A 25,698-nucleotide genomic window follows, 5' to 3' on the forward strand; every position below is an offset into this window, starting at 1 on the left:
AAACAGACAATTTAAATGCCAACTTCACTAAAAGATGTATTTTTAAATTGTGAGTTCAGAGACCCCAAACTCTACATTTTTATCTTCTCTCAAAGGGAATCTGCGCTTTAAGGATATTTAAATGTAGCCCCCATGTTAACCTATGAGAGAGAGAGGCCTTGCACAGTGAAAACCAAATTTGGCAGTATGTCACTGTTAGGACATATAAAACACAAATAGTAAATATGTTCTACCTTAAACATACACTGCACCCTGCATCTGGGGCTACCTAGGGCCTACCTTAGGGGTGCCGGACGTGTAGTAAAAGGGAAGGTTTAGGCCTGGCAAGTGGGGACACTTGCCAAGGCCTAATTGGCAGTTTAAAACTGCACACACAGACACTGCAGTGGCAGGTCTGAGCCATGTTTACAGAGCTACTAATGTGGGTGGCACACCCAGTGCTGCAGGCCCACTAGTAGCATTTGATCTACAGGCCCTGGGCACCTCTAGTGCAATTTACTAGGGACTTACCAGTAAATCAAATATGCCAACCATGGATAAACCAATCAACAGTACAATTTACACAGCGAGCATATGCACTTCAACACTGTTTTAGCAGTGGTAAAGTGCCCAGAGTCCTAAAGCCAACAAAAACTGGTCAGAAAAATTAGAAGGAAGGAGGCAAAAAGACTGGGGATGACCCTGCAAAAAGGGCCAGGTGCAACAGTTTTCATAACGTTTTTGTGAGACGGAGGACTGAGTCCCTGAGTCCTGAAATGGCTGCCACAAGATCCTTGTTAATGTGGTGGCAACCAATTAGATCTATCTTATCAAGGGTTCTGTCAGCTCCTGTGTGAAATATACAAAGTTTATGAATATTAATTTATCAAAAACTATTGAATGGACTTACACCAAATCACAAAAAGCTCTCTTTCTGAACCAAGATCTAGTTTTCTGCCAAATTTGGTGTAATTACATTCAGCAGTTTTTGTGGTATCGCAGTTCAATTTTTCACTGGAAAAAATAATGGGGAAAACACGCTTTCTGGATCCCTTTTTTTTTTCTTGGCCTCCTCTGCTTAGGGGATCACCCCTGAACTTTCCATAAAGGTGGATGTGACTTTTTGTGGAAGGTTTAATTAAGATTCATCAAACAGCACCAAAGTTATTAGAAAAAGACAAAATGCTTTTCCTATGGAAATGCAGACCTACTACCCAGTGGTAATTGCCACAGGGGGTAAATACATATACATATATATTTAAAATTATTTGCGCCATTGAAATGAAAATAAATGCATCCCAAAACCATGTAATTCACAGCAACTGTACGGAGTGTGAATTCATACATTTATTACTACAGTCCAAATTTGAGTTTATCACCATAGAACAGCAACATTAATGAGAAACATTTTATTGCCCTACAGATTACCTGTATAAAGACAACTCTCCTAAAAATCAAGAGGTCTCTTCAAAGTGGTTTTACTAAATTTAACCCCATTGCATCCTATTTTTGGTTAAATACCTTTTGTTAAACGAGTACATATGATAAACGCCACGGCATGCACCATTTATGCAGATGCACATGGTATAAAAAGCTAGAGAGCTTGACTCTTGTGTATCATGGCCCCCGGAACTCAACAATGGCATCCATATATGCATCCCTGTAAGCATTTGTTTGCAGCATTGTTGATGAACTTGCTGAACCTGATAGCACAAAAACACAATTTAAGGTGGAGTTGCTGTCCATGCAAATGTTGGATTAAGGGAGCCGTCACACAGCATCCCTAGACCAGCAGCTTATTTGAAGAGAAACAAGTTGCAATGTCTGTACCCAATTCTAGGTGGAAGAAGCATGCAAAGCATGTTTATCTACAACCACACATGCTACGAACATATATATATATTAATATTGACAGACACACACAGATTATTTAATTTTCCTTTCATTTTGCATGCACTGATACGGACATCCTTACACAAAATAGCTGAAACCAGATTTCTACATTTAATTTCTAACATTAAACTCAATGGAAGAACACTTCTCTCCACCTGTAGATAAAAGTAGCTGTAACCGTAATATTCTGTTAAGAGTTATTATTGCCCAATTCATAAAAGATGTCAAAATATTCAATTAAACGAAAGATAAAACATTGTTACTTCTTTGTCAAATGTATATGATCTTACCTATTTGTTGAGCTCACTGATTTAATATTCATCACTGTGATTATCATTCCATAATTTAAGAGCATGTTTTCTTTAATATACTAGGACGTTTATGTTCTTCAACATTTTTTGTTATTAGGTTTCTGCTTTCTGTTCTCAATTCCAAGGGTGGGTCAGCAGTGCTGGAGCACACTGTAATTGTCTATCTACAAAGTAAAAAATGGTTCTCTTGTGATATCAGTGTTACATTTGATCACGGTATAAAAGCAGATCTGTCGCGAACCAAAATCTGATAACTTTGTTCTGTTTGAAATAGAATTCTGTGTTCTCATTTCTCTTGGGGGCTGGGTGGGATGAGAAGCACACAGGCGAGAAAGCAGCAAAGGGAGTGGGGGAGAAGCACACAAGGACAAGCACAACACGGAGGATGCCGGGGAGCAGCACAGTCCAGAGAGAGCAACACTAACAGCGGCAGAGGAGGGAAAAGTAATACACAAGACAGACAGCTGTAAAAGCACATGCACTGTCATGGAATGATAACCAACAAGATAAAAGTACTGACAGAAAAATATGCAGTGGAACAACACATGTAATGAGGCTTTTCTCAAGGTGAGGGACAAACAAAAGGAGAGGAAAGAAAGCCCACGCATGCTGGTCAGGGAAGTGGAATTCCTATAGACCGATGCCCAGGACATATTGTTTGGGGTCGAGGACAAAAAGTTGCCAAGTCTATTTTGTCCTTGGGACAAGTAGTCCCAGTCCCCTGCAGAACAAACCCTTTGGCTGCCAGTATCACATTATGGATCAGGAAAGAGCGCTGTCCGCACATAAGGTAATATTTCTGTCCATTTGTTAGTGATGTTCGAACCTGCTTTTATAGTTCACTAATGCAAAGTCTTTATTATTAGGGTGAGCACTCTAAGAAAATGTTGCAAGCTCGGACTACACTAGTGACAGTGGTTCCAGTAAAAAAAAAAAAAAAAATGTATACACACATTTCAAAGTTTGATAATATGAGGCTACATATAGTGCCCCCAGCATGCTCTGTTGTTTGAGGCAACTATTTGCAGAAGCTTGAAAGCAACATTGGTGAGTCTTTGCTTTAAAAATAAAATGTGTTTTGCTAAAACAGCTGTGAAATGTAGGTACCATTTCTTTGACACATCATCCGGTAAAATGCGTTGATGCGTGACAGTATTTCTAAAAAATATTCATAATGGACAGATCAGTGTAACCAGTTCCAAAAACGATTATGGGAAACATGAAAATAAACAAGCATTGGCTAAGCCAATAGGCCTGACTGTGATTAAACTTTTGGTTTTGCCAATGCTTTTCTTGGTTTGAGTTGTTGTTTTGTAAAACTTTATTGTTGTGGGAGCTGCCGGGCCCTCACCATCATAACAAACATGGTCAAAAAGCAAAAATATTTTTGGTCTCAAAAAGCACACCTCGCCACAGTAGTTCAGAACACTGAACAAATCTACTTTATGTGCCAATATGCTCCTTCTGAAAGAGTAGAATGCTGTCACTCAAAGTGAAATCAGTCAATAAACAGAGAAAGATATAATTTCAATAAAAACAAAAAGTTTTGGACAACTAATGAGGGGTCCAGTTCTTAAAGACAGTCACAAAAGTGTACACATAGTATATGTTCTTGCTTTAGTACAGGTTTAGGGCACTCATGAATTCACAAGAATTTACAGAAGTAGGCCAAGAAAACGTACTCCTAGAAAATATTTGTGAACTGCTTTTTAGCATGCGTAAATATGCATATGTAGATTTGCTCATGTGAAATTCTGTTGAGCTTTTACAAGTTCTCTTTCCCTTCAACCACTTTTTCCCAATTAGGGAAGTAGTTTTACTTCTGTCCTTGTCAGGAGTAAATTTCCAACCTTTCTCTGTATGGGAAAATATTACAGAAGAGCTGGTGAAACCTAAAACATGCATGTTGTTAAATTTACACAGTCTAAAAGGGCATTCCAACCTTAGAACTACTGCTTACCCCTATCAATAGCCTCAGGATGTAGATCTGCTGAAAGGTGCCAAAATAAAGGAAATGCTAGTATTCAAACTCTACAATAGTATGCGCCCTAGAATAATCAGAGAAGCTATTATAAGAGCTCTCATGTAATGAGATTGTGGCCATAATTTGTCACTGCACTATATGGCACCAAAGGAACAAGTAGATTTTTTTTTTACAGGACTACAGGACAAATACATTTATGAAGCAACCTGTCCCATGGACAAGTAGATATTTGATAAAATTCCACACCCCTGCTGGTAAATAAAAAGCACGTAAATGAAAGCAACAATAAGGTAATGCTAATTAAGACAGGCTCTGTGATAAGTATTTTCACACACAAACAGCTTGTGCTTTTTGCTAAGTGAAACCTAGTTAAACAACGCAAAGCCATTAGGTCTCGCCTACACAAGAGCTATTGGTTTTGCCAATATGTTTCAGCCATGTCATGCATTAGCATGGCAGATGTTCAGCATAGCTAAAAGTTAGTGGAGTAAAGAAAAGTGTCATGGAGTGCCATGTTGTAAAGTAGAGTGGCATGAAGTAGAGTGGGGTTTTATGGAGTGGGGTAGAGTTGAGTAGCGGGGAGTGCCATGTAGTGGAGTGGCATAGTGCTGCAGCGTGTCTTGGAGGGAGTATAGTGTTGTCAAGTGCAAGGGCGTAGAGTGGAGTAGAGTGTTGTAGAGTTGAGAGGGGTAGAGTGTCAGAGTAGAGTGGCATACATTGTTGTAGAGTGGTGGAGAGAGGAGTAGATTGTCAGAGTGGAGTAGTGTCATAGAGTGGAGTAGTGTCAGAGTGGAGTAGTGTCATAGAGTGGAGTGGCATAGAGTGTCAGACTGGCTTGGTGTGGAGTACTAGACTGGTGGAAGAGTGGAGAAGTGTGTTGTAAAATAAGGAGGAGTAAAATGGAGTGACGTAGAAGGAGTTATGCAAAACGAAGTAGAATGGAGTAGTGTCGTAGAGTGGCATAGAAGGGAGTAGAGTGTTCTAGAGTGAAGTGGCATAAAGTACAGTGGTGCAGAGTAGATTGGCATAGAGTACATAGTTTTTGAGTAAAGTGGAGTAGAGCATTGGCATAGAGTGCAGTGGCATAAAGTAGAGTGGCGCACAGTCGAGTGGAGTGGTGCAGTGTAGACTTTAGTGGCGTAGAGTGCAATGGCACAGAGTAGAGTAGTGCAGTGTGGAGTGGCGCAGGTTGACTAGCGTAGCATAGGGTGCAGTGGCATAGAGCTGCGTAGAGTTCAGTGGTGCAAAGTACATTAGAGTGGCATAGTGTACTAGCATAGAATTCATTTGAGTAGAGATGAGTGTTGCAGAGTAGAGTGCAGTGGTGCAGAAAAGCAGATAATTCAGTGGTGGAGAGTGCAGTCTTGCAGAGTAGAGCATCGTAGAGTGCAGTGGTGTAGACTGCACTGGCGTAGAGAACAGTGGTGTAGAATGTTGCAGAGTAAAGTGCTGTAGAGAGCAGTGGTGTACCGTACAGTGGTGCAGAGTAGAATAGAGTGGCCTATAATGTAGTGACACAGCGCAATGGAGCAGAGTGGCATAGAGTGCAGTGGCACAAAGTATTGCAGAGTAGAGTGGCGTAAAGTGCAGTATTTACAGAGTAGTTGGTGTAGTGGCACAGAATGCCTTGGTTTTGAGTAAAGTGGTACAGAGGACATTGGGTAGAGTGCAGTGGTTTAGAGTAGAGTGGTACAGAGCACAGTGGAGTAGAGTGGTGCATTGGCATAGAGTGCAGTGGCGCGGAGTAGAGTGTCAGTGTTCAGTGGTACAGAGTGCAGTGGTGTAAAGTAGAGCGGTGCAGAGTGAAGTGGTGTAGAGAGCAGTGGTGTAGAGTACAGTGGCTCAGAGTAGAATAAAGTAGCAGAGTTCGCTAGTGAAGAGTGCAGTGGCATAGAAAGAGTGGAATATAGTAGTGTAGAGTGCACTGGCACTGAGTAGAGTGCAGTATCAGAGTGCAATGATGCAGAGTAGATTAGAGCGGATTGGTACAAAGTGCAGTGGTGCAGAGTGTAGTGGTGTACAGCGTGAGGACAGAGTGCATTGGCATAGAGTGGTGCAGAGTAGACATCAGTGGCATAGAGTTCAGTGACAGAGTGTAGTGGTGTATAGTAGAGTGCAGTGGGCTTGAGGGGTGCAGAGTAGAAAGGCACGGAGAGCAATGGCATAGAGTGCAGTGGTGCACAGTGGACCAGAGTGGTGTAGAGTGCAGTGGCATAGAGTGTTGCAGAGTAAAATATAGTGTGTACAATGCAATGGTGAAGAGCAGATCGTCATAAGGTGCAGTGGCATAGAGTGCATTGTTCTTGAGTAAAGTGGGGAAGAGTGCATTGGCCTAGAGCGCAGTGGTTAGAATAGAGTAGCAGTGTAGAGTGGTACAGAGTAGAGTAAAATGGCATGGGGTAGTACACAGTAGATTGATTTAGAGTAGAGTGAAGTGGCAGAGTAGAATGGTGCACATCATAGTGGACTGGTGCAGGTTAGAGTGCAGTGGTGTCGAGCAAAGTGGCATAGAGAGAAGTGATGTAGAGTAGAGAAGAGTAGAAGAGAGTGGCTTAGAGTGCAGTGGCACAGAGTACAGTGGTGCAGATTAAAGTGTCCTAGGGTGCAGTGGTGTAATGGTGCAGTGGAATAGAGTGCAGTGGCGCAAAGTAGAGTGGTGCACAGTGCAGTGTTGCAGGGTAGAGTGTCGTAAAGTACAGTGATGCAGAGTAGGCTTAGGGAGCAGTAGCATAAAGTACAGTGGTGCAGAGTAGAATAGCGTGGCACAGACTGCGGTGGCATGGTGTGCAGTGGTGTAGAGTGCACTGCCGTAGAGTGTTGCAGATTAGTGTATAGTGGCATACAATACAGTAGCATGGAGTCTACTGGTTTTGAGTAAAGTGGTGTGGAGTGCACTGGCATTCAGAGGACTAGTACAGAGTGGAATACAGTGGCATAGAGTGTAGTAGCAAAGAACAGAGTGCCGTAGAGTGCAGTGGTGTAGAGTACAATGGTATAGACTGCAATGGCATAGAGTGTTACAGAGAAGAGTACTATGGCGTAGAGTGCAGAGTGGATTGGTGTAGAGTGCACTGCTTACGAGTAAAGTGGGGCAGAGTGCACAGGCATAGAGTGCAGTGATTAGAGTAGAGTGGTAAAGAATAGGATGGCGCAGAATGGTGCAGAGTAGACTGTTTCAGAGTAGTGTGAAGTGGCGTAGAGTGGAATGGTGCACATGCGTTTGGAGTGGTGCAGGTTAGAGGGCAGTGGCGCAGAGTAGAGTGGCACAGGGTTCATTGGCAGTGCATAGGTGTTGAGTGGCTTAGAGTGTAGTGACAAAGGGTGGCTTGGAATGCAGTGCCAAAGAATGGAGTAGAGTACTGCAGAGGTAAGTGGTGTAGAGGCGCAGAGCAGAGTACAGTGTTGCAGAGTAGAGTGTTGTAGAGCATACTATTGCAGAGTAGGGGGTCGTAGAGTGCAGTGGTGTAGCGTAGAGCAGCTTATAGTGCAGTGGCATGGCGTAGAGTGGCGCAGAGTAAAGTAGTGCAGAGAGCAGTAGATTTGAGTATAGTGGCTAAGGGTAGAATAGAATGGCGTAGAGTGTAGTGGCACAGAGTGTCATAGTTTAGTGCATATGGGCGTACAATGCAGTGACAGAGTGTATTGGGTTTGAGTAAAGTGGTGTACAGTGCACTGGCATAGAGTGCAGGGACGTTGAAAGAAGTGGCATGAAGAGGAAGAGGGCAGAGTGGAATATAGTGGCTCAGAGTGCGGTGGCATATAGTAAGTAGAGTGCTGTGTGATGCAGTATCAGAGTGCAGAGGTGCAGAGTACATTGGAGTGGATTGGCGTAGAGTGCAGTGTGGAGTGGTGCAGGGTAGAGTGCAGTGCCATGAAGTGGCATTGAGCATAGTAGCATAGAGTGCATTGGTAAAGAGTGGCAAAGAGAAGAGTGGGGCAGAGTATACTGCAATGGAATAGAGTGCAGTAGTATAGAGTAGAGTGGCATAGAGTTCAGTGGAAGAGAGTGCAGTGTTACAGAGTAGACTGTCAGAGTGCAGTGGTGTATAGTATTGCAGAGTACAGTATAGTGACGTACAATGCAGTCGTGCAGAGTAGATTAGAATGGATTGGCGTAGAGTGCAGTGGCATAGAGTGGAGTGGCGCAGGGTAGACTGCAGTGGTACAGAGTGGTGTAGAGAAGAGTGGTGCAGAGTATACTGTAGTGACTTGGAGTGCAGTAGTATAGAGAACAGTGGCAGAGAGTGCAGTGTTGCAGATTAGACTATAGTAGAGTTCAGTGGTGTATAGTGGAGTTGAGTGGAGTAGAGTGGCGCAGAGTACAATGGTGTATAGTGCAGTGGCACAGAGTGTTGCAGAGTAGAGTATAGTGGCGCAGATTGGAGTGGTGCAGAGTAGATTGGCGTAACATACATTATTCTTCAGTTAAGTGGTGTAAAGTGCATTGGCACAGAGTGCAGTGGTTACAGTAGAGTGCAGCGACATGACGTGGTGCAGAGTGGAGGGCACGGAGTGGTGCAGAGTAGATTGTTTCAGATTAGAGTGAAGTTGGGGTGAGTGGAATGGTGCATGGTAATTTGCAATGGTGAGGGGTAGAGTGCAATGGTGCAGAGTAGAGTGGTGTGGAATGGATGGCGTAGCGTGCACTGGTGTTGAGTGGTACAGAGTAGAGTGCTTTGGCATAGAGTGCAGGGTTGTGGAGGGGTGTAGAGTGCAGTGGCGAAGAGTGCAGTGAAGATTAGAATAGATTGGCATGGAGTGGAGTGGCCTGGAGTGGTGCAGGGTACAGTTCAGTGCCATGGAGTAGAATAGAGTGCACTGGTATAGTGGGGCATAGAGAAGAGTGGTGCAGAGTATACTGCAGTGAAGTAGAGTGCAGTATTATAGAATAGAGTGGTGTAGAGTTCAGTGGAAGAGAGTGCAGTGTTGCAGAGTAAACTGTCGTAGAGTGCAATGGTGTATAGTATAGTGGCGTAGAGTGCAGTGAAGTAGAGTGGTGCAAAATAGAGTGGCGTAGAGAACAGTGACGTAGAGTATAATGGTGTATAGTGCAGCAGCAAAGTGTTGTAGAGTATAGCGAGATAGAGTGCAGTGGTGCAGAGTAGATTGATGTAGAGTACATTGTTTTTGAGTAAAGTGGTGTAGAGTGCATTGGTGAAGCCTCCTTTGTGAGGGAAGTAGCGCCAACAACCCTGATCAGGATGCCTGTTCCTGCACAATGGATACAGGGTCAAGGAGGGAAAACTTGTCCCCAAACTGGTTCTACTGTGGGCAAGTAGCCCTCTTTTAACCAAACCGCTGGGGTGGGCTAACAAGCTCCTAACGACGGAGGAAGGGTCGTGCCATCTTGAAAGGGCCATGGTTGTAGCACTCTGGGATAGCCAGATGCCACACATCACAGGAACGTAATCACTCAGTAGGAAGGGATCCAGTAGCCCATTGGCTAATGACCTCAGGGCACTTTGCTGGGATAAATATCGCACCCTGGCCCTCAGATCACAATAGACCCAGAGAGGACCGAAGACGTACTGCCTCGCTGCCCTTGGGCCTGCACAAAGAGGGGCTACACCATCAGATGGACTGCACCTGCTGCACTTTGGGCTAGCAATGTTTGGACTGTTGCATGTGGTCACTGACTCGGGGAAAAATTGATTCTGGCCCCAGATTAAAGCATTGACTCCAAGGATCAGTCGGATGATCTGGAACCAGATCAAGGGACACAAGAGCTGAAGCTGCCAAAACTGACAAGTTGGTAGTCACCACAGACGTTCTGCCACTACCCAGTCACCGGGCACCCATGAGAACAAATCAGAGACAGCAAAAGTTGCACCGGAGTCTGCCTGACCCGGGAGTGCTATCCAAGTCCTGAATTGTCGCACCCAAGAGTCACTGGCCCCCTCTTAAGGATTTCGCCCCAACCACAGTGCAGACTGACCTGTAGCCCAGCATCGGCTGGCCTGCTGTGCAACGAGGAGGACTTCGAGGTGCCCTGATCTCTGTGGCCAAGTTTGCCCCACTTGCCCTGTAAACTGAGGAGCACCCACAAAGAGCTTGTCGACCACACCTCAACCGGAGCATCCTTTGAGCTTTTTTTTGCCTGCATCCCTCCACATCAGGATCACTACAATGTCATCTATGCCACTTGTCCTGTAAAGGTTGGATTTTACTTCAAAAACGCTCTGGTGGCAGATAACTGTCCTAAGTGTCCATTATGGCCCCCTAGACCTCTGTCGTGCCAGGAGTGGTCACCCAACCTGGGCGAGGGTAGCTGAACCAACTGTTTTCAAACTTTTCAGAGGCTTCCAAAGTTTTTGTTGACAAATGCTTGCTAGTGGTTCCCTTTAAAAGCGAATATATACTCTAAAATATGTATCTCTGGAACCCTTTTGGTAGATTTTATTCCTCAAGGTCTCTAAAAATTCATAAAAATATTATCTATTTTTATAAATTGGTGTCTTCTCTCTTTCGGTTGTTGTTGCTTTCTAATCTCAATGTTTGGTGCTGTTAAAAGCTTTACACATTGTTCATATGCTAAGCCTTACTGCTTGCAGCTACAGCTACCCAGGGTTGAACTTTAGGTTAAGTAAATGTACCTGACAGTATATGAGAGTGTACTGCGATAAGGCCCCAAAGACATGTCTTATAGTATACCCAAATTCTTACGGGGTAGAGGGCACTGCCACAGAGTAATGCAGAGTAGAGAGGCGTAGACTGGAATTATGCAGTATGGTGCAGTGACACAGTGTGGAGTGGCATAGTGTGAGTGGCGCAGAGTAGAGTGCAGTGGTGCGGAGTAGAGGGGCATAAAGTGGAATCTGCAAGGTTAGTAGCGCACTGCCATTACAGACAACACATCCTCAAATAAAATGGCCATTACATTTGCACAGAGTTTTACTGATAACAGTATGCAGCACGCAAACTATAATGTGTGGAAATGTCATAACAGTATATTGATTTGCTTTGATGGTATTAAAATATTTGTTTCCACCACACTTCGGAATTACCACCAGTAACCAGCATGACTGTCACATAAATCCTCTCACTTTGAAGTCAGTGAAATAAAAGCAAACACCAAAGTCCCTTGGAAGACGGAGTCTGACATTTGACCTCTGTCTTTCACTGCACAGCAAATGTGACAAGATAAGAACAAGATTTAAAGCCCTGTATACAGTAAGGGAGCACTTGGAAAGATACTGTAAATAAGGTTTGGGCAAGGGAAGGGAGGAACTCAAGCAGGAGAACCTAAAACAGTTACAGCCAGCAAATAGAAAGCAAGAAAATGTGAGTTAAAAACTGAAAAGACAATGGTAAGCAACGGGTGGAATGCATTCCCAGGGAAGCTTTCCGAATGTCCCCAAGATGTTGTTAGCAAACCAGGCAGCTGCGCTGTCTGGGAGGCTTCGACTTTTATAAAAAAGCCTCTCTACTTGGAATTAAAACAGATTGAATTCTACCATGTATTTATATTTGACCTTATTTCTGAAAACCTTTGTTAAATAATATCATGTGCCTTTATATATGTAAACTACGAGTAAACAACCATATTGTGTGTAATGTGTATACTTACAATTCAATAGAATCCATATTTATTACAAATAAATCCTGACGGTTGTTCAGTTCATATAAACAATTTGATTACAGTATTGTTTACACATTTGTCGTTTCTAGACAGGCTGCATCATTTGCCATGTCCGATTTCCGTCATTATGTAATGTACCAAACAGAAACATTATTGTCTTAACAAGGTGCTTTAAAGTTGTATTCTGAAGCAGGTCCCAGTGTTAGGGGAATTAAAAGAGATAACATATCAAAACTTAACGAACATCCTGAACATATAATAATAACAGTATCAATATATGAATATTTATAAGAAAAACTAAACAAGGCCCCTTAGCTGGTTATTTAGAGCAACTGTACTAACAGTTATTCACACATTTATTACTGCAATCCACAGGTTAAATGCAAGTGATGGAACCGCACAGAATGGTGATGGGAGGATAACACATTTACTGCCTCACAGTCTGAATTAAATAATTGCTTTACAAAGAAAAACAACTCCCTTAATAATCATAATATCTTTCAAGTCTGATTTTACCATACATTTAATCGATTTTAGTTAAATATATTTGGTAACACAAATACACATGAAAATATGCCAGGGCATAAACCATACATGCAGGTGCACAGAGAGGATTTGCTATTTACAACCACTGTTGAGGGAGAGGGCCATAATGACTTACTGCAGACTTGGCCCCTTGTGAGTAATGGACTACACCCCAAACCCCGGGACAATAAATATATTACACGGTATGGATATATATATATATATATATATATATATATATATATATATATACACACACACACACACACACACACACACACACACACACACACACACACACACACACACACACTCTCTCTCTCTCTCTCCAATTTCACAGAAAAAGGTTTAGTTATGGGCTAAACAAATAACACACCCCTGAAATTTATGGCATGAAATGGGAACAAAAAAACCCCCCCGATATTTATGGCATGAAATGAACAAAGGATACTATGCCTCGCACAAGAAAAGAAAGCGGTTTACCAGGCGCGAAAAGTGTCTGTTTAAATGCAGGGGTGTAGAGTGCATACGGTAAGAGCAAATTGTATTTGTTCTGTTCCCTGAACCGTAACTAATGTGTAACTTCGGTTTCTCAGTGAACGTGTGTTTTTAAAACTATAACCTTTCACTTGCATGGCTGGGGCCAACCTCGGCTGCATAAGTCTTAGGCCATCGACACCAGTGGTTGGCATAAGACTGAGCCTTTTGGGCGAACCTGCATCCAAACTGTGCAGTTAGCCCACACTGCCTTTGGCTATGTGCATCAAGTGATGGCTGTACAGCCCTCACTTTGTCTGCCCGTCATTCCTTCCTCTTTTTTTGAGTGTGTTGGAAACGTGAATTCACTGAAATGCACTTCTTATGACATTACGGTGGCAGAGTGATGGCGATTTTTTGTGAATTTGACGGTTTACTGTCTGCCAGTTGTGCACTTCTCTTGTGTACTATCATTTGGGGCCTAAAAATTGTCAATTTATTCCCCCTTTTTGTTTGTCTTTTTTTTTGTCCCACAGAAAGAAAATCATGAGCTTTGGCAAATGTGCACGTTTTAAGATGCTGTAAATAATAAGCATTTGCAATGCAACGGGTCTCACATTTGCTTGAGTTAGAGCTATTGGCGTTGTAAATTTATACCTGGACTTTTCTTGCCACATAAATTGGTAAACCCTGCCTCATAATTTGGTCTTTTCCTGCCACATAATTCCAGTGGCCCTGCATATAACTAAAGCACTTCCATTTACCTTCTTCCTTTATCTGCAGCTAAAAATGAAAATGTTGCCATTTAGCATCCTAATTTATGTGCTAATTCCAATAGAATACCACTTTCACCCCCCCATCATCAGAGTTGCTGGATGGCTAACACAATTCCCAAAACAAGACAGACACAGAGGAGTAATAAGAAAAATAGACTAGAATGGTCATCCAAACATGTCAAGGGTGTTCAAACAGTCATAGTATAATACCGATGTTAAAATGGCCTGAATCATGGTCATAGCTGGGCCTGAATCATGGTCATAACTGTAATACGGAGCGATTAATAAAACAAATACAATTATCATATAAATGTTTAGTATTAGACTGTAATGCTCAGAACAGCCCCTAAAAGACACCACAATGAAAATAGCATATGTAAGAAACATGGCCATGTCACCAAATATTCGGATCCTAGAAGCCATAACCACATGAAAAGAAAATGACTGAAAGTACTGCAGCATGACCATATCTTTAGCCTCTAGAGAGCGCAGTGCATTACACATTTTCAGTGTTAGCAGCCCTACTGCAATATTATTACAAACAAGACCCTCAAAACACAAACTACTCTCAGCTGTAAAACAAAAGTTCCAGCCATGAGAGAGATTAAAAACACACTGGATGGAGGAAGGAGTTATTATTTTGGGGTCCCCACTAACCTAGTGCGGGGACTCATAGATGATATAGACAGAAAGAGCAGGTTGTGGTGAACACTGTGAAGGTGGTCCCATTGCCCTAGGACCACCAGAGGCTGTTATGAGCAAACATGTTTGGTAAAATAATGCCCTGCAAAGCATTATGGGATGACGAAGTGCTGCAAATATTGTAGTATGCGGACTGTAATGCTCAGAACAACCCCTAGAGGACACCACAATAAAAATATCATTTGTAAGAAGCATGGTCATGTAACCATATATTTAGACCCCAGAGGGCATAACCACATGAAAACAAAATGGCAGAAAGTAATGCAGTGCAACTATATATTTAGCCCCTAAAAGCTGTAGTGCCGGATACATTTTCAGGCCTAGCGGGCATACTGAAATACTAAGGCCCTTAGAACACAAACTACTTTACACTGTAAAAGAAAAAGTTCCAGTCATAAGAGAGCTCAAAAAGGAACTGAATGTTGGGATGGGTTATTATTTTGGGGTCCCTGCTAACTTAGAGTGCATCATGCTGAACGTTTTGGTGGTGGACCCACTGTCCTAGGACCACCGCAGGCTGCGTTATGGGCAAAAAGGTTTTGAAAAAGAATGCTTGCAAAGCATTAAGGGGCGACTTTTCCCGAGTGCAATAAATATTGTAGTACTGGCTCTCCCTCTGTGCCGGGAGAGCCACATTGCCGATTTCTGTGTTTCTTAGTAAAGCATTTATCAATTATATGTTTTTGGGAAAGCTGTGGAGAGTGAAGGGGAGAGCCACAAGGAATGACTGACTAGGTAACAGGGTGAACTAAGTGACCAGCGCTCTAATACCGCTAAAGGAGTTTGCGCTGTTCGCATTGTGAGGGCCATGGAGCGCAAAGGGGAGAGACAAAAGAAAAAAAATAGTTCACCCACGCTGAAGTATATTGGTAATCGTGCATTATCCACGTAAAAGGGTCAGTCTGCAAGGCAAGGCAGTAACAAATTTGCCCCAAGGCAGAACAGATGTAAATCAACTACCAATTACATCAAGAGATTTTTGAAAGGCAAGCCCACTAACAGATAAAAGTGATGGCATGAGGTGGGCATGGTTAAAAGCCCACAATACTTACAACAAGTCAAAGCACTTGCGCACACGACCTAAAAATAACTGAAACCCTTCATATTTCTTAAAAATTCCTATTTGGTTGACAGATCTCAGGAGCATCTAACTTACAGGTTTAAACAGCAAAGATCCTTATAAATTTCACATTTATGAAATGATAACTCAAAAACTACTGAACAGATTTACACCAAATCATAAAGGCATGCTTTGAGTGAAGTTCTACTTTAATGCCAATTTTGATGTTACTCAAGTTATCATTTTTATTGTAGAGGAGAGCAAATGTTTGTATGGGAACTCAAATGGGAAATGCATGTTTACTAACCCTGCCCTTAATTTCTTTCCCCTGCAGAGATGTGCAAAAAAAAAAAATAAAAAAAAAAATAAAAGGCATGCCAGACTTTGGCCACTTTTACTAATTTAGAGTATATTTTGTGCAAATTCATCAAATGGTGCCAAAGGTATCACCGTTCAAAATCTCTTTGTTTATAGAACATGTCACACAGGGAAAAGCAAAACTATCACAGCCCTCCAATCCATTACAAAAGGGTGTCGCAAGCAGACCTATTTCTGTAACATCTGCAGATTAGCAGGAAACAATTTGACCCCCAGTATATTGTAAACTACACACAAAGTGATGGATGGAATGCTTGAATTAATCTCGCCCACTGGTAATTACTCGGGCCGCATCCCAGTCCTTCGTTATTTTGCACACAATGCCACCTCAGTTTTGACCCAGCAATAAAAAAAACATTCTTGACCCTGCTCCAGTGGAAACAATGAAGCCTGAACTCCCAGGCCAGGTCCTCCCCGAACCAGAACAATTACAACCTAGGACCGGTTTCACTCTTGTAAGGGCTCATCAGTCAGGTATAGCTTGGTTCCAGGACTCTGTGCACAGGACATCTACATCTACATCTCCATCCTAGGTTGCTTGTGTGCAAAATAACAATAGACTGACATGCGGCCCTAATAATCACCAGTGGCTGAGATTAATCCAAGCTTTCTGTCCATCACTTTTGTGTATACTTTCCCACGACATTGTGACATGGGTTCTAAACTGACTGCTAATAAAAGAAATTGACGCAAAATTTGGTAATCATGAGGCTATATCCTATAACAGACCCTACTTAGTTGTTGCTTATTCAAGCATGAATCAAGCTCTCCTGTGGCCACCTAAAGCAAGACCTACTAACAGAAACAATCCTCCTTGAGTTATCCACAGAAAATGATATAATAAAGCAGGATATTCTACTACAAAGCACTAACGAAAAAGAAAGACTGTAATTAAAAGTATAGCATTTGACTGGATGCAATCAATACTACAAAATCTGAGTTTACAAACCTGATTTATCACTCAGTGAGAGCAATACCGATGATAAGGTTTTGAAACAAGTCCATTTACCACAATTTTTAGAAAAAAAGTAATAGAAATTTCAAAAGAGTAAAAATGATTTGTCTGTGTAGTAGTAGAGGTTTATAGTAAACATACTCATCTTCAATACTCACAAGAATCCGAAGGCATTTTTATGTTGCCGTACTCAAACTTATGACTAACATGTACACAAAGCAGAATGTATTCTAATCACATTTCTGACTTCGTATAAACCACAGCATCATAGTCATTTGTGGAATGTTTGAAATAGTTCTACAGGGGGGCATCCCATGACTCACTTTCTTACCATGTGTCCTTTTTCAAAAAGATGCAATCTGCAACTTGTACTGCAGCTGTAAGTGGAGTAAGACCTGAATGCAGGATAGCCGCTTATACCTCAAAAGAATCTATTGAGTATGAACTAATATTCATCACCTAATTAAATGTGGTTGTTTAAAGTACCTATATCCATTTGACGTGGTTCTGCAGAACGCTAACGGTCCTAAAAAGCCATGCGGGTGGTGGTTGATCAGTGCTGCCATATGACTAGGGCCAGGTTGGAACATAGCAATGTGGTCCATAGGAGACTCCTCAATAAGCTCAGACTGACTACTACACTTGTACAAAACTAAGCAGTTACGCTGACCTTCAACTGAAGTAAGGTGCACAGAACACTCAACTGGTGTCAGGATACAATTCAAAGTAACACTAGGCCAAATAGACCACGGGGTCTGGATAAGTGCAGCAGCTTTCACACATTAAGGTTCATACAATCTGTGTTCTAAGGGCAAATGTGCTGATACTTGCAGGCAAATGGGCCAGAGGCACTAAGGGCCATATGTACGAACACATTTCCCCATTGACGCAGAATGGGAAAAATCCTTTGGTACATCTGGCCCTAAGTTTTTTAATGGACGCAAACCCGCGATTCGCTAAATCAGAAGGTTTGTGACTGTTAAAAAAAGTTTTCTAATACACTAAATCCATTTAATGATTTGGAAGAGTTTTTCCAAATCGCACAATGTCTTTAGAAATGGCTTTCGATTTGCAATTGAGAAGGAGCAGGTTATGGGTGTACCTTCCAAATTCCGAATCAGTATCCTATATAACAACGGTTTGTGACCATAATTCCGGTTGCAAACCTCTGAAAAGTAAAAGACATTCAAGTTGGGGTGATATTGATTCCTTTCGACTTCTTCCCATTTGTGAATCATGGTGGCAGCTTCATGGGGAGTAGGCAGGAGGCCACTGCCATCCCTCACAATGATGATTTAAAAAAAAACACACACATTAAAAGCAATGGTGGTCTGCAATTCTTTGCAGGCCACCATCCTGGCGAAGGGATCTTATTGGAGAAAGTCGCAATTGCAACCTGCTTGATGAATGTTCATTAGGCTGGTCGTTCTGCAACCCCTTCTGAATCACCTTTTTACAAACCTATTACAACGTACATCACTCAGCAAAATCAATTTACTAGTCACAAAATGCTGGTGTGCAATTTGGAACTTTTTTTGCAACTAGAACGTTAGTACATCTGACCCAATTTCCCACAGGAAACCCCTGATCATCAAAAGCAAAGACCATTTACTAGCAAGATCTATTGGAGTACAGGGCCCAGTGCTTTGGACTGAATAAAAAGCTCTGTTCCTCAGTTTTAGAGTGGAACCAAACTATCTACTTTCAAAAAGGTGTCAACATTTTGGGGATTACTTGGCTCAGATGAGAGGGTCTGAGTGGGGGAATAAACGAATAACCAGATTTAAAGCCCCTAAATTCACAGATTAATTCAAAACAAAAGAGATCATCACCCGTTCTGATAATCCAAAACTGTCTGATATGTATCTATGGCAGAGGTCTTCAAACTTTTTTAGGCCAAGCCCCCCCCACCAACAATGTTTCTGTAGGAGTCGGGCTCCCATCACTAAAATTTCGGGAAGTTGGGATTCAGCAACCTTGACAACTATTTTAACCCCAGGTGGTATCTGACAAATCATTTTCAAAACAGTGAAACAACATTTAGTGTTTTGTAAATTTAAGTTTTGTGAGTTGTAAATCCGGCCCAAAACTGCAGAACTCATGCAACATCTTTTGATGGGGAACTTTCTTTTGATTGAAAACCGCTACACGGTCAGTGCATGTACCCCCACCTTTCAGGTCCACATCTAATACCATGAAGACCGATCCAGCGAACAAGCAGAATGTTGGCAGACCTTGGCAAACAAATCATTCACTGGGAAATGTCTTTGCTCGTAAGATACAACTCAAATGAAACTCCCAATGCAATGTTTGTTTTGTATTTTCCTGCAAAAGCGGTATAGATGCCATGGCCCCTGGTGCAAGCAATTACAATGCCTTCCTTAATTAGAACTGGGATAGCAATATACAGCAATTTTCAGAGTTTAAAAGGCCGGATCTGCATGAAGGCTCTCGCAGGTGGCTACGTGACAACACGGTCACAAATAAACAGAGGGCGTGCTAAGCTGCAACAAATGGCCTAAAAACACATTCTTATTATGGGAAATATTATGAAAAACGCTAAAATGTAATTTTGTGTAAGGCTCAGAAAACGCCTGCATGTTAGCAAATTTGCAGAATCCAAACTGCTGTTTGCTGAAACGCCAGGACTCACACAGATGAGACTCTCAACTGCGGTCTCTTGGCAGCAAAGTGCAAGGACACTAGCTCATCAACATTTGTACGGGGAGTTATGCCTTGTGAAAGACCTCAAAGCGATCTATCATTTTCCGCTTATTTTTATTTAATGGTTCCTTTTTGTCTGGTTATCAGGATATTTCTCTGCCTTAGAAAGAGATTCTCAGCAAAGACAGCATCACCTGGGCCTTGAGCAACAGAGGTGATTCCAGAATTTAAACTTTTAATGTGACCCATAATTTGTATATTTGCAGTGTGGCTGCAACCTGAAAGGACCAGCGGGGGCATATATTTCTGGATATTACATCCTGAGTCACAAATATTCCTTTCCCTTCCATATAAAACCACCAAATTTTCCTCAGCCTTCCTTTTTTTCAAATATGTGAACAGCCCTGGGAACTCTCCCATTTCCTAGGTTTGTGTTTAAGTGTGAATGAATGTCTGCTTGTCTGAGAGTGTGAATGCCTGTTGAGTGAGAATGTCTGTACGACTGTCATGCCAAGAAGAAAAATTAAATTTATATTTGGCTATCCTGCAGAAAAATGTTTAAATGTATCTGCGAGTAGCTTTACAGTAGATGTCTAGCCTGCAGCGCACAGAACAATGTAAAAGACACGAGCAAGGAGAGCAAGGAAAGTGAAAGGCAGCAGCAATGAGGGGGGGAGGTAGGGAAGAAGAGCCGCTCTCCCTGCAAAGCAGTTTGTTTTTATCCTTTATTTTTTTTATGGTAGCATGATTCGTGAGCTTTTCCTTGGGAACGTCAGAATTGATGCTTCCACACAGTGACTGTCTACTCTGACTGCTTCCTCCAGAGAGAATCCTGTTTGCGATGGAAAGGATCCCAGAGAAGAAACCTTAGTAAACGTACTTAGGACGTCGGAATGTAAGGGAAAATCTTTCTGTGGAGCTCCCCCCCCCCTCCCGCGCACACCACAGTTTGAAGACCTCTGATCTACGGTCACTGGGTTAAGATTTACAACAGGTGCCCTCAAAAGGTTATAATTCCCCAGTGGGACGGGACTAGGGTACCCAGCAGGACGTGAATGAACGAAAAGATGTGATAATCTGGCTATCTTGCATAGCTGGCAGAACATGAAAGAATAAAGCAATAATGGAATGGCTGGGGTCTGAATGGAGGGGGCTGAATTCCGACTGAAGGATAAACAGGCACAAACCAGCCTGACAGGCATAGAGAACAATTGTACAGAAGTGGCCATCTCGGAGACAGAGGCAGTTATTCCAGATAAAGCTTCAGCATTATACAGCTTAAATAATGTCCCATTATGGGGGATTACACAAATATTTTTACACACATTTATGGACAGGATTTTGCCGAGAAATACATGACGTTGAGTCTAGCGCTGAGGCTTGAATTTGAACTTGGATCTCCAAGTTTCAAAGCACCAACTCGAGCCCCTAGGCCACACAACTGTGTAGGTATTCCTTGATGTACCAAATGTAAATAGCAATTAGTGTCAAACTGAGAGTAACACGCTGGAAACATGTTTATGGGCATAGTATACAGGAGCAAGACTGTTCTTCATGGGGTACAATGCAAGAACAAAATGCTTGATATACAGTAGAGACCTCTGGCACACCCCTCAATGCTGTCCATTAGTGCAACAGTTCTGAATAAACAATGGTGTTTTGGACCTATACTTTGTCACTTCAAATCCACAGGAAGTCTACTGTGGTTCAATAGCCACTGAATACAAAGAGATACTTGGCAAATTTAAGATTAGAATATTGTAGCAGACTATAGTGTTGAAGTGGAGGCAACTTGATGGAGAGGGACTGCTCACTGCATGCTACCAGAAAATTGTACTTATGACAGCAGTGCCTTGTTAGATGGAAGAGGGGCCGAAACAGCACACACGTTTTAGAATTGTAAAAATCTCATGATCTGCGTTTCTTAAATGTCTCAAGAAATAATGAATTTATGGTTTGTATAAAGACACCAAACAGATGAGTGGGCAAGAATGAATAGATATGAATGTGCGGGTATCTGACACCAAACACTGATCTTTGATATTACTGTTTGTGAATCATGGTGGCATGATTACCGCAAACTAAATCCTGTGGATAAAAGGCAACATATTACACTAGACTGCTCTGCAGCATCCAGCACCATCAACCACCAAGTACTCCTACGTTACCTAGCAACAGCTGTCGGAATGGAAGCGGTTGTCCAACCCCTTGATCAGAATCTTTTGTAACCAGACAGATAAAGGGCCGCAATACAGTACTCTTCAACCTCAAAACCACCTTTTATAGACTGTGAAGTACTGTGACATCCAGTTTTCCAACAAGTTACCACCCAACCAGGCTGTAGTGAGATAACCCTGAATCTACTTGCCATACATCCCAGGAGGCCACTGAATTTCCAAGGTCCAACACATTCATGTGTACCTTCCATTGAAGGGAAACTTTGCAAAATTGTACAGAGATCTGAGGATCTACTGTACCCTCTGCAAGACTTGGGGCCAGATGTAGGTAGAAATGGTTTTGCGACTTGCAAATTGCGAGTCGGAGCGACTCGTAATTTGCGAGTCGCAAAACCATATACAGAATGGTGTCCCTGACACCATCTGCGAATCGCAAGGGGCTCGCAAAGACCCACCTCATTAATATTATTGAGGTGGGTCGCAATTTGCGACCCCCTTGCTATTCCCTGCACTCACAGGGGTGGTGGCCTGCTGGAGACAGCAGACCACCATGTCTCTGACTGCTTTTTTAATAAAGCATTTTTTTTTTTTTTTTTGTATTGCAGCCCGTTTTCCTTCAAGGAAAACGAGTTGCAATACACTCAGGAAAATGAAACCATTTGGTTTCATTTTTTCAGAGCAGGCAGTGGTCCATTGGACCCCTGCCTGCTCTGAAAAAATATTTTTGCCGCCATTCACAAAGGGGAATGGGTCCCATGGGGACCCCTTCCCTTTTGCGAATGAGTTAGCACCCACATCACATGGGTGCTAACTGCGAATTGCTTTGCGTCCGCGGTCTCAAAGCAATTCTGCATCGCGGTGCGAATCGCAAATAGGAAGGGGAACACCCCTTCCTATTTGAGAGTCACATTCCCATTTTGCGAGTCGGTACCGACTCGCAAAATGGGAATGTGCATCGCGATGCACGTTTTGCATGGCGCAAACTGCGAATTTCGCAGTTTGCGCCATGCAAAACGCATTGTACATCTGGCCCGTGGCGAGGGACCTGTAAATCTAACAAATTTGTCACATACCTCAAATAAGTGGCCCATTTTCCAGTGGCAACAGTCGCAGCTTGGTTATTCAGATGCCTAAAACTGGTCTAAGCTTCTGCCATTCAATTGGGTCAGAGAATTTACAATCTAGGCTTACTAAAGTGATTGAGCAGAAAACTGACACGAGGCACCAAACCCAAACAAACCATTAAGTGATCCTATGTTTCTTATAAGCATGAGACAGCTCTCTTCTGTTTCTGGATAGCTTATGCCACAGTTCTTCCAATGAGTAGCTTGTGAGTAACTGGTTATTCTCCATTTCCCTCTAAGTAGCTGCTGTGTTACCACACAACAGTAGCAGGCTATTTTATGTGTGTTGTATGTTTGTTTTAAAAAGACTTGCCACATACTTTTAATTTTAATTGCTAAACTTGCACTTTAGTGATCCTCCGCCTGAGGGTATTGGGAAGATTTCCCTGAGGAATAACCACCCACATTCATTTTACTGAGGGTGAGATGTGGCTGTGTTCAGTGCCCCACCGGTTTTGCCACTATACAAGCACCATTTTTGTTAGTGCGCTAGTGGTGGTAGAGCTAATTTCGGCCTGGCTACATAATGAGCTCCAGGGCTCGAAGGCACCGCAGGGGCACCAAAGGCAATCCAAAGCGTCCAGGACCAGGACCCCTGCCCTTTTCAAATGAGACAAAAGCAGAATCAGCTACTCAGTAATGGAACTTCGGGACCATAACCCCACAGGAGGTAGGATATGTAAGAACAAAATTGATCTTAATAACAAACTATGGTGTGATCAATGTAATGTGAAGCTGGGAGGGCCTTTACCTAACGTAGAGGGAATTTTAATCACAGATGGGGAAGATAAAATGTGTAACTGGCACATGTACTTAATTAACTGTAGGTCCTTATCCAAACACAGCATAGATATTTTTACCTTTCTTGAGGAAGAAAAACCTGAATTTCTTTTCCCCATGGAAACGTGACTTTGTGAATAGTTGGTACATGACATAGTCAGAGCTCTCCCCTCGGACTACTTACTAGTCAAAAGCGATAGAGAAAGCGGAAAGAGAGGCAGGAGCTGCTATTATTATATATAATAAAAAGGGAATTAAAGACAAAACTAACCCTCTACCACTCCCTGGATGTGAAGGGATGCTATTCTTGCTGGAACTAGCTCCTACCTTCACCTTTTCAGGCAACCTTATTTCCCAAACGCCTGGCGACTCAATTTCTACAAACTTTTACAGAGGCTGTAGCAGGATATAGACTTACAACAGCCAAACTCGCGGTTATAGGAGACCTTAATCTACATCTGGAAAATAAAAAGTAAATGTATTAAAAGAAATGTAATGCTCCAACTAACACAGCGAGCTAATAGCACTACTCAAAACCAAGGACATCTATTTGATCCTGTCTTCTCCAACTTGCCCGGCTTAATTACAGGCACTCCTATAGACATCATTTGGTTGGATCATAAAATAATTTCTTTGCAGCTGACCAATTTTAAACGTGCTGTGGTGGCTCCTACTAATCATAGACTACGACGTCATTAGGGAGTAGTAAAATACACTCTCCCACTCTATCCCTGAAATGTCAGTGGACATAATAAATAGTTACAACAGCTTTAAATCTTTGATTCGGGAGGCGGCAAATGTTCTGGCACCTTTGAAACCACTAAAATAATCATGCCCTAAAGCAGAGGTCTTCAAACTGGGGGGCGGGCACCCCTAGGAGGGCCTCAAGTGATTCCAGGGGGGGCACCAGGCTCCGGCTAAAAGAAGCATTACACAGATTGTGTATTTTTTTCAAGCAGAAATATGTTATTGCACTTTTAAAAAGGTAACAGTACTTAACTGCAATGTTTAAATATGTCTGGACATATTTAAACACTGCCATCTTTATAAAATAATTGTGAAAAATTCTGAGGTGGGGCCCAATGATTTTTATTTTTCAACTGGGGGGGGGGGGGACGCAGCATTAAAAAGTTTGGAGACCACTGCCCTAAAGGGAAGGTAACATGGTTCTTGTCTGAGCTTCAGGCCGTGAAAAATGACTCCAAGCGTGCAGAAAGGTTATGGAGGATAACGGATTACAGCCTCAGTAAAAATGAATAGACAAGCTGTAAAAAAGTACCACTGTGCAAACAGGATAAAACGAATTATTACGGTACTAAAATACAAAATGCAGCAAAATCATCTGAAGAACATTATATTTTTGCTTAATGAAACCTGCTAGTAATACATTTGGCCTCCCTCCCTCAGAGACACGATGTAACCAATCGTCCAACTTTTTTATTTTTTTATTTAAGTTAGTAATATCCTCTGTACGTTAGGTGGAGACGCAGAGGTGTCTTCTTCAATGAAGGTATGGCAAGGAAACATGAATTTGTTTCTGGATATGACAATACAAGATACAAAAGTAATTTTGTCCTCCCTCATATCAGGTTCTCCAGAGGATTCCGGCACCCCAGATATTCTGTTGAAAGGGGGGATGGCAGCTATTTCGACTTTGACAGATTTGTTTAATCAATTGCTGAAAGCTGGCATAGTCCCCTCAGCTTGGAAACATGCCATAGTTAGGCCACTTTTGAAGAAGCTTGAGGCCGACCCATTATTGTGTGAAAACTATCAGCCAATTTCCCTTCTGCCTGTAGCAAGTCAGAATTTGGAGAAATTTGTAAATAAGAATCTAGCTCTGCATTTGGCATCTAATGGAATTTTGCATCCCTCACAAACAGGCTTCCGAGTAGGGAACAGTACTGAGACCGCCCTCTTAGGAGCCACTGAGGAATAGAGGGTAATTCTAGATAATGGAGGGTCAGCTGCCTTGATTTTACTTGACCTAAGTACAGCTTTTGACACTGTATCACCTCGGACACTGATTAAAAGACTAGAGTGTGGCATTGCTGGCAAAGTACTGAAATTGCGGACATCGTTCTTGAATAGCAGCACTTTTCAAGTATGCAAAGAGGATAAGTATTCAAACATCTTTCCTCTTAAGTGCGGAGTCCCGCAAGGGTCCTCTTTAAGTCCAACATTGTTTAACGTGTACGTGGCACCTTTAACGGAGATCATAAAGTCTTTGACTTTTTATCAATCTCATATGCAGACGATACATAAATAGTTATCAGTTTGTTTCGGCAAATAAATATTACCTCCATCCTGCTCAATTCATGTCTCAAGCACATT

General features: G+C 42.3%; 1 protein-coding gene across 4 annotated transcripts in view; it reads right to left on the reverse strand.

Annotated features, from left to right (window-relative positions):
• ZBTB3 (zinc finger and BTB domain containing 3) overlaps nucleotides 1–25,698 on the reverse strand; it is a 99,031-nt gene that overhangs the window by 23,644 nt on the left and 49,689 nt on the right. For 2 of the 4 annotated variants that reach the window (XM_069207071.1, XM_069207069.1), the window contains exon 2: nucleotides 2,163–2,347. The exons of the other annotated variants lie outside the window; for them this stretch is intronic. The gene's annotated coding sequence lies outside the window, so the exon portion shown is untranslated. The remainder of the gene's footprint in view (nucleotides 1–2,162; nucleotides 2,348–25,698) is intronic. 4 annotated transcript variants of the gene reach the window in all.

Source organism: Pleurodeles waltl, chromosome 9 (assembly GCF_031143425.1).
Source record: "Pleurodeles waltl isolate 20211129_DDA chromosome 9, aPleWal1.hap1.20221129, whole genome shotgun sequence".
Lineage (NCBI taxonomy): Eukaryota > Metazoa > Chordata > Amphibia > Caudata > Salamandridae > Pleurodeles > Pleurodeles waltl.